This window comes from Orbicella faveolata, unplaced genomic scaffold (genome assembly GCF_042242905.1).
Source record: "Orbicella faveolata isolate gen_17 unplaced genomic scaffold, um_ofav_v1 contig_35, whole genome shotgun sequence".
In the NCBI taxonomy this organism is placed as follows: Eukaryota; Metazoa; Cnidaria; class Anthozoa; order Scleractinia; family Merulinidae; genus Orbicella; species Orbicella faveolata.
The window spans coordinates 8,177,892-8,192,500 of NW_028301564.1; the positions used below are offsets into that span (position 1 = coordinate 8,177,892).

At 38.9% G+C, this 14,609-nt stretch overlaps 1 long non-coding RNA gene and 3 other non-coding genes across 4 annotated transcripts; all 4 read right to left on the minus strand.

Annotated features, from left to right (window-relative positions):
- Nucleotides 1–153: 153 nt before the first annotated feature.
- Trnan-guu (transfer RNA asparagine (anticodon GUU)) lies at nt 154–227 on the minus strand. The gene has a single exon. It is a non-coding gene; the product is annotated as a tRNA-Asn (tRNA).
- A 3,776-nt stretch (nt 228–4,003) lies between these two features.
- On the minus strand, nt 4,004–4,076 carry Trnai-gau (transfer RNA isoleucine (anticodon GAU)). Its single transcript has one exon. It is a non-coding gene; the product is annotated as a tRNA-Ile (tRNA).
- Nucleotides 4,077–6,521: 2,445 nt separating this feature from the next.
- LOC149102972 (uncharacterized) lies at nt 6,522–8,312 on the minus strand. Its single transcript, XR_016202151.1, has 2 exons — nt 7,131–8,312; nt 6,522–6,928 (listed from the first exon to the last, which is right to left on the minus strand). It is a non-coding gene; the product is annotated as an uncharacterized LOC149102972 (long non-coding RNA).
- Nucleotides 8,313–13,165: 4,853 nt separating this feature from the next.
- On the minus strand, nt 13,166–13,239 carry Trnat-agu (transfer RNA threonine (anticodon AGU)). The gene has a single exon. It is a non-coding gene; the product is annotated as a tRNA-Thr (tRNA).
- Between the last annotated feature and the right edge of the window lie 1,370 nt (nt 13,240–14,609).

Here is a 14,609-nt window from a genome sequence, read left to right on the forward strand (position 1 = left end):
TAATAACGGTTTATTCACATCACATCCGCGCAGTGGCTGTTTGTTTGAATAGACCTTCTTACATGCAATACAACTTAAAATTACGCTAACAGGATGGATGGATGGAATCCTGAAGCTAACTATATAGAAAATAATTATCAAAACAAAGACAACCGTCCCCGGGTGGGCTTGAACCACCAACCTTTCGGTTAACAGCCGAACGCGCTAACCGATTGCGCCACGGAGACTTCCATCAAAACATTTTGAACAATTTTCATCAAATTTTGTGGAAGAAATTTTAACTTGCGTAAGGTTTCTGTTACATTATTGTATCTTGCTCGTAAAAAGCGAAAAACCGGGGGAGTTGGGTAGTAACTGTCTTGGCCAATGAGACAACACAAAACAGGTGTTATAGAACCAGTTCGACAGAGGGAAGTAGATTAAGAGTCCCTGTCCATAAAAATGGAAAATAACTCGGCAAGGGTCGAAAATTCGATTGCGCTCATATTTTCATGGTAGATAGGCTAGGGCATGACAAAAACTACTGGATAGTTTTTTTTGGCAAAACATCCTTTCATTTCAAAAAAATATGCAAATTGCCAAATTCCGTTAAAATCGTCATTTGACGCACCATTTTATTAAGCAAGTTTGAGAGCCTCGCATGCAAAACCGCATCAATCTTCCGTCTTTAAAACACTCAAATATTTTTGTGCAATGTTTCAATGTGTACTGGGTTGGTTTTAGGGAATGTTGCGTTGTCTTTTTGGGTGCAAAATAATTAAATTTCGAAGACATGTATTTCATTCACTTAAAAGTACTTCGTGTATAGAATTAATTTTCACCATGTGCGAAACCTTCAAATGGATTAAGCTTCTGGTGGTTGAATCGCAGAAGGATGATCTACAGATTCCTGTAAAAATTTCTTTGGGCAAATGATTGTGAGCGACGCGAGAGCTTTTCGAAGTACGTCAAAAATGCAAATATTTGACCATTCCCTCATCAAATTTCAATTTACGGGTTAGACGTATATTTTAGCATGCGCCACATGACTTGACCAATGTTAAGTTGAAATAGACACAGAGCTGATAATTTCGAAATGCTCTTACCTCATGTGCTGTAAAAGGCAGGTCCAAAGCCGATTTGACGTGTTTCTCTCACCATTCGTCGCACGTAAAGCAGAAGTTTGCTTTTGTTTACACAACGTCCGATATACACCGCCAACTGTCAACTTATTTAATGGTCGAATACCATGAATCTGTGACCCTCTTTCGACACATATGATCACCACTGCATCTAAGTCAAAAACGGCTAAGTCATTTGTAGATAGTTGCTTGCTTTGCACTGCACCAAAATATTACGTTTTGATAGTCATGGTTTGATGGCTTGAATCCTTGCTTGCAGCGGTTCCTTGTTCGTCACGCAATGCTGTCATCCCATTTGAGGGGGTAGGGGTAGGACAATTTCTATCCCAATACATAAGGCTCCGTAAGACTGTGAACCACTGGGAGCACACAATCGTGTTGAGTAGGAAGAGATTAAATTAAGAAATGAGAAGAATGAATAGTTTACCATTACCCCTGTTGTTATCTTTCACTCGACCACCGCTACCTACATGCCCTGCGTAATACTGTAACGCTAAACTCATACCTAGGTCTTTTCGCGCTGTGCAATTATTTTTAGTTTACATGTAATACAGTGGGCTACCCCCGGGGAAATGGGTGGTGACCGCTTAATGGGGCTAGCCGCTTAAATAGAGGTTGGTGTACCTTGAATATTTAATTTTTCACTATCGGGTTATAAATTTCTTGGTGAACATGGAGTCAATTCAAGATAATCATGATCGACGTGTATTTGAATTATCACTCGTCATACACCTTCAATTTCAGACTCTTATCTGCCATCGCCCTTTCCAAAACAAAGTTTTTAAATTTTGGGTGGCCGCTTAATAGGGGTAAAGACAATAATGAAACCCTTATCGGAACGACCAAATGGTGGCCGCGGAGGTAACCGGTCAATAGGTGTTTTATTTGCAATATTTTACTGACAATAATTTTGGACTGTATTGACAACAGTCCTCTATTTCCTGTTACAAACATACCAATGCCTCGCCACAAGGCAAACAAAATACGCCAAATAAAATGGCCTGGCCAGGACTATTTACTCACGTAATTACTAATTAAATTTAGTCTGTTTTTCTCACGAATTAGACACGTTGCGATTTTCTATTTTTATTTCAGCTAGTTCTTGCTTCATTGATCTATAATTTGTTTCATAGCGATTTTTTTAAAATTCTAGTGAGTACAGGCACTAGCTTTATCAGCTGTTGTCTGAAACATCAAAACTTACAACAAACGTGATTTGGACCTAGGCCACGTACACTATAGAATACGATTATATAAATATACGCATGTTATTATACATATGAATAAACAGATGAACAATTATTAAATTGTTTCATTTATCCTGAGAGTACTCTATACAATGATAGATCAAAATGTGCAGCATATGCCGTGACAGCATTGCGTGACGAAAAAATAACGGCTGTAAGATTGCGGCTGCGCCGACACGCTTATCAACAATGGTCAGCAATCGATCAAACGTATTATTTTGGCGCAGTCCAAAGCAAGCAACTATCTACAAATGACTCAACCGTTTTTGACTTAGATGCAGTGATGTTCATATGCGCAGAAAGATGGTCACAGATTCATGATATTCGACCAATAACAGGTTGACAGTTGGCAATGTAAATCGGACATTAACCTTGTGTAGACAAAAGCAAACTTCTGCTTTATGTGCGACGAATGGTGAGAGATCGACTAGAAACACGTCAAATCGGCTTTGGACCTGCCTTTTGCAACAAATAAGGTTAGAACATTTCGAAATTATCAGCTCTGTGTCTATTTCAACTTATTATAGGTCAAGTCATGTGGCGCATGCTAAAATATACGTCTAACCGTAAATTGAAATTTGACGACGGATGGTCAAATGTGTGCATTTTTGACGTACTTTGAAAAGCTCTCGCGTCGCTCACAATCATTTGCCCAAAGAAATTTTTACAGGAATCTGTAGATCATCCTTCTGCGATTCAACCACCAGAAGCTTAATCCATTTGAAGGTTTCGCACATGGTGAAAATTAATTCTATACACGAAGTACTTTTAAGTGAATGAAATACATGTCTTCGAAATTTAATTATTTTGCACCCAAAAAGACAACGCAACATTCCCTAAAACCAACCCAGTACACATTTAAACACTGCATAAAAATATTTGAGTGTTTTAAAGACGGAAGAATGACGCGGTTTTGCATGCGAGGCTCTCAAACTTGCTTAATAAAATGGTGCGTCAAATGACGATTTTAACGGAATTTGGCAATTTGCATATTTCTTTGAAATAAAAGGATGTTTTGCCAAGAAAACTATCCAGTAGTTTTTGTCATGCTCTAGCCTATCTACCATGAAAATATGAGCGAAATCGAATTTTCGACCCTTGCCGCGAAATTAAGAATTTGTCTGATTTTTACAGGCAGGCACTCTTAAGACCTTTGTTAAATGACGTTCAACCATGTTTGGCCTGTTGGTCTAGTGGCATGATTCTCGCTTTGGGTGCGTTGCGAGAGGTGCCGGTTCGACTCCCGGAAAGGCCCTTTGTAACACTCTTTTGTCAGTGATCATAAACACAACATAATAACGAAGCAGGCAATATTACGATGGTTTTTGTGACGTTACAACGACCATATGAAACAACGGAACACCTGCCTCCTTTTTTTGCAGACAATTCCAACTGACTACCATAAAACCCTAGATTAAAATATCACTTAACCAACTGCTTCTGTTGGCCGGGAAACATTTCCAACGACTTCTAGGAAAATATTAATCTAAAGTAATTTTGATCTAGTCCTCTTGTTTTAAACCGGTGACGGGGAATAAACTAATCAAAACAAATACAGGAAAAGAGAAATCAGAGTATAGTCAGTTAGAAATCTTAAAATAGTATTTTCCAGCTGGTTTACTTAAAAGGAAAAGTTGGTCCGTGTGAGGGTCGAACTCACGACCTTGGCGTTATCAGCACCAAGCTCTACCGACTGAGCTCACGGACCAGACACATTATCCTTGTGCCGTTTTTTATTAAATACTACTGCCTTTGTACAGGAACGTTGTCAAAAGTTTGGCCTAATGAGGAACAGCACCCGCTTATTGGCTTTGTTCAAACTGATTTCGTTTTATTCTTTAAGATGTATGTATATATTGTTAACGTACTTTCTCAAATGATGAGGACATTTTTGTTGAAATATAGTTATCCCGAAATTATCTGTTAGAAGTTGTTTCCCATTTATTTTATAATCATGTCATAGTTTTTTATTTTTAACTTAGGATAGAGGGCCACTGGTTCGTCAGTTTTTTTCACTGTTATGTGTTACCCTCTGTAAATAAAGTTGTTACTTACTTACTTACTTACTTACTAATATCAGCCGGTCCATTTTGGTCCATTTTGGTGATTTAACATAAACAATAGCCCTTTTGTTAAACCTAAACAATAGCCCTTTTCTTATTAGAAGCGCCGAGTTCTTTTTCGGAAGCTTAGCGAGAAAACCTGTGATCATCGGAAAAATTGTCGGCATGAGTAATTAGCTACCTTGAGGATGTGAAGAGTGTAATTTTTGTTATCACAAGATCAATTTCCATCGGGGGAGCCCAAAGGAACACTTGACCGGCTGTATGAGTATCGGCCAGACTCTCACCAATAAAGTAAGAGCTTTAGGCCTATTCCAAACGTCGTGCTACTGCCGTGCCGAACGAAATTCAAGAACTTAATTTAACTTAAGCACGGCAGTTGCACAACGTATATTTTTGTAATCGGCTATTAAGGCATGGCCCGCCTAGATTAGCCTTTCAGTGCTACTTGCGGGCATGCGACTTGGCTTCAAACGGCGTGCTCTTGTAGGGCCGAACTGAATTCATAGCCTGTTATCAGCTGCCGTTGCTTTCTATCATTTAAAATGGTCTTCAGCAAGGCAAACTTCTTCCCATCTTCGGCGACTGAATTCAATTCGACGTTTGAATCCACTGGCGTTATTTTGTCATACCACTACTGGGTCAAATTTATTTGAGTTCGTCACTGCAGTAGCACGACGTTTGGAATAAGCATTAGCTTACAAGTTTGATTGGCAATGTTCGCTTTTATATCGATTTAATTTGGCAAAAGATAAAATGATTTATTCACTTGTGCTAGCATGACAAAGTAATATTAAACTTAAACTTAAACTTAAACTTAAACGGCCGGGACAAGAAGAGAAGGTGAGGAGGAGTGATTTATGTAATACATTTCTGTGTTAATAAATTTGGCCTTCATAAATTTTTTGACTTATTTTATCGTTGTGATAATATCAGGCAAGAGAAAAAGCGGTCATTGTGCACGACAGTTCGTTTCTTTGTTTGTCGCATCCGAAGCAGGTAGCGTAAGCCAAAAGAAAAGAAACAAGTGCGATTTCTAAAAGCCGATTAACGAATTAAGATGCGTTGTTTTTACCTAATTTAAAAGTGAAAAAAAAAAAAAAAAAAAAAGCGGCCTCCGAAAGAGCAAAAGTTTACGCAACCCAGTAATCATTAGTGCAAGCAAAATATTGCCAACTGATCGTAGACTTTCTTCGGATTTTTTTTTCGTTGCCTGTGGAAAGCGGAGATGATCGTTCACAACAAGTTCAACATTAAGCTTATTTCGCACACTTCTGTAACACGCATCCAGTTTTTGTGCTTCCTATTTTTCAAGTTCCTATGCCTTTCTGTTTGCCTTAAAAAAAGCGTGAACTGTGCTAAGTTTTGAGTTGTTTTTCGTTCGGTAGTTTTCATTGCGTGAAATGAGTAATTTCGTGGAATTTACGTGGCCGTGAAATTCCTCGACACTCGACGAGTCCGAGATCAGAACGTAATGTGTCAAGAAACGTGACGTGTCCCAGAGTGCCATGTTCCTGATACGTACGTTGCGGCGTGTCAGGAAAAATCGTGGCCTGGGTACCTCATGTGCGGCGTATCAAGGGAAGCCAGGACTCTGATACTTAAGAGCAGCTTCGCCTAAATATCAACTAGACTTGGAAATAGCGAAAAAATCGAATTTCTTCAAACTCGCCCAGAATGAAGCCCTACGGGCACTAGTTACAAAAATATCGTTTTAAGTTCGATAAATCAAAAATTATTTTTTTCCGCAATTTTTTCGTTTCGATGCCCCAAATCGGCCAAAATCCATCGAAAATGAGCGGCATATTCAGAGGCTCGTAAACTCAAAAGCAAAAATCTTCATTACAAACTGATTGCACGTCGTATTTGTACTTCCTTTCTTGTCTATTTCGAGCTAAATAGATCGTGATTTGATTAGAACTTAAATATTTGACGAATTTTTTAAGTTAACGACCCAAGACAGCTTTACAAGAGGTCTACATTTAGCCTATTTTCAAATGCTAAAAAGGCGTTCTGGTACACGGCTTTTCCCGAAATGACTAGTTTGGTCTGAAAGAGCATTGTTTCTTCTTCAAATTACTGAAATAAAATTTTTGGGTAAATAAAATCGTGAGCGCTGAGATAGCGAACCAAATGCAGCACTTCGTCCTGAAAACGTGACCTTTGACCCAAGCGTAACGAAACCAATTACTGCAAGAAAACCCGAAAGAAAAGCAAACGTTCCGTTATTTTGAAACAATTTCTAGTGATATCTCTCCGAAACCATGATTGCAAGAAACTATTTCCAGATATGAAATCTTGCAGGGTCAAAGACGGAGCTAAAGGGCGCATTTTGACACAATAACTTTGTTTGCCGAGAATTGAATTGCAGTCAATTCCAGTGAAATTTGCAAACTTGACGTATGTTAGCCGATACTTACCTGAATATTTATATTAATAGAAGAGTCGTCTTCTTGGATTAACCTTCAAAAGAGGCTGGACCCAGATTTGGAAACCTCTAAAAGAAGAAATGTTTAATATTCCGTGACCTACCCGATGCTATAGATTCCATGCACATGCCAACCGCATGTTTGTCGTAAAACCAACTGAACTCCACTGACAGTTTCCATGGGCAACCCCAAAATAAACAATCCCCAAAAATGTAAAGTGAAATTGGCTGTCTTCATGAACAGTTAGAAGCTAGAGTCAAGTTCCATTACCTTTTAAAAAAGCTTGATTCTACTTTGTTCACTCAGTCGTTACTGTCACGTTCGAATACTGCGTAGTATCGGTCACGCCAAAACACTGCAGACCGTGCAGACTGAGTAAGTTTCCCATACAAAGTCTTGTAAGCGTTTGTCTATTGAATCAAAAGTCAAATACTGCGCTTGTGCAGCCTGTGGATAAATGACAAACTTTCAGATATATTTAACACTATTTTGTAACTAGACCCAAAAGAAGGAGTCACAATGAAAAGCCCAAACAAGTGTCTGCAGTCTGCACGGTCTCCACTGTTTTGGCGTGACCGATTCGCGGCTTTCGAACGTGAGAGTAGTGAACAAAGTCGACGCAAACAAATAAAATCAAGCACTTTTTAAAGGCATTAGAACTTGACTCTAGCTTCTAACTGTTCATGAAGACAGCCAATTTCACTTTACATTTTTGGGGATTGTTTATTTTGGGGTTGCCCATGGAAACTGTCAGTGGAGTTCAGTTGGTTTTACGACAAACATGCGGTTGGCATGTGCATGGAATCTATAGCATCGGGTAGGTCACGGAATATTAAACATTTCTTCTTTTAGAGGTTTCCAAATCTGGGTCCAGCCTCTTTTGAAGGTTAATCCAAGAAGACGACTCTTCTATTAATATAAATATTCAGGTAAGTATCGGCTAACATACGTCAAGTTTGCAAATTTCACTGGAATTGACTGCAATTCAATTCTCGGCAAACAAAGTTATTGTGTCAAAATGCGCCCTTTAGCTCCGTCTTTGACCCTGCAAGATTTCATATCTGGAAATAGTTTCTTGCAATCATGGTTTCGGAGAGATATCACTAGAAATTGTTTCAAAATAACGGAACGTTTGCTTTTCTTTCGGGTTTTCTTGCAGTAATTGGTTTCGTTACGCTTGGGTCAAAGGTCACGTTTTCAGGACGAAGTGCTGCATTTGGTTCGCTATCTCAGCGCTCACGATTTTATTTACCCAAAAATTTTATTTCAGTAATTTGAAGAAGAAACAATGCTCTTTCAGACCAAACTAGTCATTTCGGGAAAAGCCGTGTACCAGAACGCCTTTTTAGCATTTGAAAATAGGCTAAATGTAGACCTCTTGTAAAGCTGTCTTGGGTCGTTAACTTAAAAAATTCGTCAAATATTTAAGTTCTAATCAAATCACGATCTATTTAGCTCGAAATAGACAAGAAAGGAAGTACAAATACGACGTGCAATCAGTTTGTAATGAAGATTTTTGCTTTTGAGTTTACGAGCCTCTGAATATGCCGCTCATTTTCGATGGATTTTGGCCGATTTGGGGCATCGAAACGAAAAAATTGCGGAAAAAAATAATTTTTGATTTATCGAACTTAAAACGATATTTTTGTAACTAGTGCCCGTAGGGCTTCATTCTGGGCGAGTTTGAAGAAATTCGATTTTTTCGCTATTTCCAAGTCTAGTTGATATTTAGGCGAAGCTGCTCTTAACGGCATGCGGTTTTAGTTTAATCAGCCAAATTAATGAACGGAGCTTATTTCTCTTTACGCGGAAACTAAAATTTTCGGACGTGCGTTTCGTTTGTTCGTTTCAGAATGTTCAAATATATACAAACAACAAAAACAACAGCAACAATAACAGAATGCTAAATAGCATTTTTTATCACGTCCGACTACTATTTTATATTCTAGTATTTAAAATCTACTTATCGCAGGGCTCTTTTAGAATACTACCCTGGCTACTGGATGTTAAACCCTTGTTTAAATAAAGTGCTGAAAAAACCACAGTGGAACATCCCTTCTCACCGACCTACGTGGTGGCGCAACTCACCAGTTTCGCAAAACTTTAGAGCGGAATGCTCTAGGATCGGTTGCATGGGAGGACTTGAACCGGGACACCAAACCCATTTAACGCTGCCGCGTATTTCATGCAAACCATGGAACCCTCATAGGAGGCCTCTGGCCGATCTTAAGCTTGGAAAGATTGAATGTTGCAAAATCTATTTATTTAGACCGACTAGTGGTTTTCCATCATTGTGGTTACCCCTGTTAGTCTGAAAGCATCAGCACATGCGTAATTATGGAGGGTGCCTTCAACGAAATTTACCAACCAATATTTCTTCCAGTCGGGTTTTCAGTAAGATTTCTAAACACAAATCACGCTCTATAAACATTTTATCCGTCTTGGAATTGTTACGTGAATAACATTCAGAGGTCTGTGAGCGATTAAACTTTTTATTCTTTGCCGAAAGGGGCGAATCATTCGGACAAGTTCATTATACGTCGTAAGTTATAACGGTCTGCTGAGCATCAGATTGTTAATATTTAAATCAAGTTACCCGTGACGCGGCCAATTAAGTCAGATATAAAGAGCGGGGCCTTTGAAAAACGTCCTCGAGTGTTGTCAGTGATAAAGACTGGCTTAAAATGTCGATCTGGTCTAGCTCCGGCTTTGCAGTGCTTCCATAATCAAAGCAAGTGCTAACATGAAATCTTTTGGGCGAGAGAATAATGCAGCAAAGTGAAACAATCGGCAAATTTATCGCTTGTTGAGCATAACTGAATTTTGGTCCAGTATGAATATAAACAGCTTAACGGGACAGCACACTTCTAGTTAATCTTAATTACCTGGCAGCTTTCTTCGAAGTTCCGCAAATATTTTAAGGCACTTCCTTCATCTTGCAGCTGTTGTACATTACGATCAGAAAATTTAAGAGGGATGAAAGGGAGGAACAATTCTTTTTCCAGTTTGAAGCCACACTAAATTTCCAACAGAGAAACTAAACCACAATGGTGATATCATCGATAGCCGCAATGGTGACCCCTACCAGCCGCCCCAGGGTAACGACTTACACACAACAAATTGTACCCGTAATGCCTCCCCCGGGGAGAATTTGTCGTTACTTGGCTTTTTACAATCGTTCAAATCGTATCGCACGAGAAATTTTGAAAGTCCCTTGAGTATTTTTAAGCTGCTGCCGCCATTGTTAAAAAATGGCCATATTAGGTTAATTTTGGGCTGTATAACAAAGCCTTTTGTTAGCAAAATGGACCCGCTTTTCTTGAATATCAAGGAACTAGAATGAAAGCAACATATTTCTTAAATTATCTGTTTTTCTAAAATGAAATTCTAAGTACATTTAGAAAAAAAAATAAAACTAATCACCAAGTCATGCCTCTAACATTGTTTTTCAATAGTTATAGTAACTTGTATATTGAACCAAATGCTTACGGTTTGGGGAATAAGCTCAAATGGTAGAGCGCCCGCTTAGCATGCAAGAGGTTCCGGGATCGATACCCGGATTCTCCAGCAGTCTTTACTTTACTAGCTAATATACAGCTTTACTTCTTTTTGAAGGCAGATTTTTTTCGGACCATTGTTGTACAAATAACGGTTTGTAAACTTTTTATTTGGCTAGTTTTCTCTAGCTATCAGAGAAGATGAAAATACTCCTATTAAAGAATTTTCCGCTGTCGCTCTAAAACAACGTGGACTTCAATCGACCAGCGGTAAACAGGCAATACCCAGAGCACCTTTCGGTATATTTGTCGCGCGGTACTCTTTTACGCTTTGTAGCGCAACCTTTCTCAAAACTGCTGTATAACACAGATAACACAAAGATTTAATTCGTTGAAGAATTACTCTTTCCTTTGCGACTTGCTTTATTGTAACCTTGCAGTTAAAGGCTTAATTTCATCTTTTAGAACTGACGCCCTCCTTTGGCACGGAATGGTAAGGAAAGGTTAAATGGCCGCAAATGGGCCTTGCTAGCCCACACACTGCAGATCTAATCCCAGTCTCCGCTGTATTAAACAACTGAGAGTATTTTTCTTTTCCATGGATGGGATGCTAGTCCATCGTATTTATCCGCCCACACCCCCAGCCCGCCCCCCGCCCCCCTTCCCCTTTGCAGCGAACTACTCTTACAGTAATGAAAGAAGAAAGAAATATAAACAGGAGCCATAATCGGGGACGGAGACCGTAAGTCTTGGGATCCGCGCGCAACTATGATATAGGACAATTTTTCTATTTTTAGAACAAATTGCGCCATCCTGACGTCACATATCCGCGCGGATCCACGCACATGTCGGGGACTCTCGCGTGAATGTTGTCACGTTGCCTGATCAAATGGTGAGAGAGGCGAGATTCTCTTGCAGATTTTTCACAGCGATGGCAGGGAATAAGGCAGGCAATTAGATCCAGGGCTCTTATATGTAGCTTTATGCTCTAAACTAATGGAAAAAGTGAGTTTTTCAGAGTCGAAAACAAGACTTCAATTTCGCGCTGTGAATGAATAATAATATGTGCTCGCGCTAGTTGAACGCGTAAGCTTTTGCGTTTGTTCTGTAAAGAAAAGTTATGAAAGAAAACTCTTTACTCTCGTATCGAGTTCATTTGAGAGTTTCCCAAACAATGCTTAATCATAACCAAACTCTGTTTTTGATAGTTTCTTATTGCTTCTGTTTGTTTGGCGAGTTTGCAAAAGTTTTTTAAAGGAAAGTCTCACGCGTACATAAGTAGCTCATTTGCATAGTGCAGCGCGTGCACCTTCAAATCCGAGTCGGTGTTTTCAATTGTCAACAAATCTTGACAAAGATTTCTTTCGTTGTCTTTTGCGCTGAGATGCTGCAACAATTTTCACCAACGCCAAAAGGCTACTAACATCATGTGTATTTCTTTAACATAGTGAAGTTTTACACTGCGAAAATAAAATAGACAAGGAGTTTTGATAACTCAACCAACAAAATCGAAGTCGTTATTCCAGTTGATTAAAGAAAGCGTCATCGTAACTTTGCTGATTATTTCTGCGGTATTCACATATTTTAAGCTAAGCTTTTAATACGTTCTGAAACATTTATCAACCTTAAACATATTTAAAAAATTAGAGATATTATACGAGTTCGATGTACGTTTTCACACGAAAGTGGGGAAGTCCGATTTGTCATGTTTTACTGACTGTGCAAAACACGCATCGGCGGTCGCTCTTATTCATGGACAACAGACAATTTATTGGGTTTTTACACAAACAAAACTGAGCAGCATCTACAGACATAAACTTTATTGTCACTTATTGGGCCTTGATAAAGCATCAAGCGTTGCTTACAATTCAGCCGAAATTCAAACTTGCAATTATTATTATTATTTTTTTTTTTTACTCTTCTCTTTACTCTCTTTTTTTTACTCTGGCGAAATCTTCGCAAGCGTGTGACAAGAGGAGGGAAACTTTGAAGTCCTGAAACGGTGCTATATCCAAATATATCCAACTGTTTTTTTGCTGTGTAATGGAAACGCTGTTCATCTTCGTTCAACATATGTGAAAGAGAGAGTGGAGTAATGTGGAGCTCTTGTAAAAGAAGCAGCAGAACACAACTTGGTCAGCGATATAAAGCGGGACAACTAAATTCGGCACTGTCTTACTTCACTCAAACTGGAGCAGCTTACGACGAAAATGCTGAAACAAAATTCCAACAGACATGAACGTATTGATTTGTGGGCCAAGAGTATCAAACATTTCGGGAATTTCGGACGCCATTTCCTCGCGCTATATCCGCAAAAATCCACGCAGCATGTACGCACGTGTGCTGCACATGATCGCGGAATTTTTTCTAAAAATAGAAAAATTGTCCCATATCATAGGGACAGCCCCAATACTAGAAATGGCGCGCGCTTACGGTCTCCGTCCCCGATTATGGCTCCTGATATAAATTCATCAAACGAGACAAGTCGACCAAAGAAATGTCGTTGAACTAACGTGACAAATGTAATCCAGGGCGTTTATTTACATTAAAGTAATGTTTCAAAAGCGCTTTATACCCTGATAAAACATGGGTTTTTGACCAATCAGAGCGTGCGCAGGATCCTATCTATATTATAATGGTCATTTATTCGCCATATAATTCTTGAAATTTTTCACTCGACTCTTGCGTAGATCTTCAAAGTAAATCCATCGGATAACACAACCAAAAAAATTCAAAGGGGTGCAATATGTGAAGCTTCGTTGAACAATTTTCAAAAGTAACAACAAATTAAAAAGTGCAACATCTGTAAGGCACCGATGGGATTTGAACCCATGACCTCCTGTTTACTAGACAGGCGCTCTAACCAACTGAGCTACGGCGCCCTACATTAGACAACCTCATGTATTATTGTTTATTTGTTTATTTTTTAAAAAGAAAAAGAAAAAAAATTAGAAAAAAAACATTGTTAATACATGTAGTACTAAGTTGGTCACATGTCCACTTTCACGCTTGGTAATTTCCAGCGGCACTAAGATAGCTCAATACTTCTTCGGGTGTTCAAGTACCTCAAAAGGTCCAAAGGGTTGAATCCTAGGGTTGGCATGAGAGATGGACGCTCCGGGTCATGAGCTCCTGATCTTACTTTATTGACGGGACGCGGAAAATTAATCAGCGGAGTTGGACTGGTAACTACAAGACTACACAGAACAATAATCGTAATAATAAATGTTTAGCAGGGCGCATACTTCATCAAAGGTGTTCTTCATTGGGGCCCTGCAACTGTTCTCAGATGAGTTTACACATTGTGCAACAACATTTACACGAATCTCAACATGGAAAAACATAGTATTAATTCCAAGTTTGAAGTGAACTTTTCTCCGCCAAATATTGTTTAAGTGGGCCTACTAAGTGAATTTAGTCAACTGGTGAGGTTCCTTAAAGAACAAGTTCGCATTTAGCGACTATAGTTTCACGCGCCTTGCAGCCACAAGATGGCAGGATTCGATGTCTCGTGGAGAGAAATCTTGAATTTTTTTTTTTAACTGCCGGCTTCCTACCTTTTTTTTTTTAACTTTCTATCTTTATTGCTAGCAAATATCATTTTTTTTATTTGTTTGTTTTCTTTAACTTCCTACCTTGATTTTCTGTTTATTTTTGGACAATGTGGAGATAATTGTAAATAAAATCTGTTTCTGGAAAGAAAAGTAGGGTTCAGCAAGCTCGTTAAATCCAAGCAAAGCTATAGCAGTGGCCATCTGCCCTATCATTGTTCATTTTAGTACTTAGCGCGCGCACTTGATGCATGACGTGGCTCACTCTTCATCCTCTCCTGACACCGGCGAATTGTTTAAGCAACCTGCCAAGATACTCTTCACCCTCAAAGATGTTCTCATCATGCTATACGATAATAGGGGTTAAGGTTATGGATTGCTTGGAATGGATTGGTCAATGTCATCATCTCTCTTTTTCGCCAAATCTTATTAGCAAAACGTATAAAAGAAATTGATTAATTACTCCATTTAAAATACCTTGGAACACAACAAAAAGAATGGAAAAGTTTAAAACGATGGGTTTGTCGTAGGAGAATACAAAAGTTGAAATTGACATTTAACACAAAAACAAACGCTATCCTTGTTTTAGCGTTGGGCAGAGGATCTCAATGGGGTTAACCGTCAAATGGCCAAAACATTAACCGTTAACCGTCAAAGCCGCAATATTTTTACCGTCAACCGTCAAATGAGCAAGCCAATAT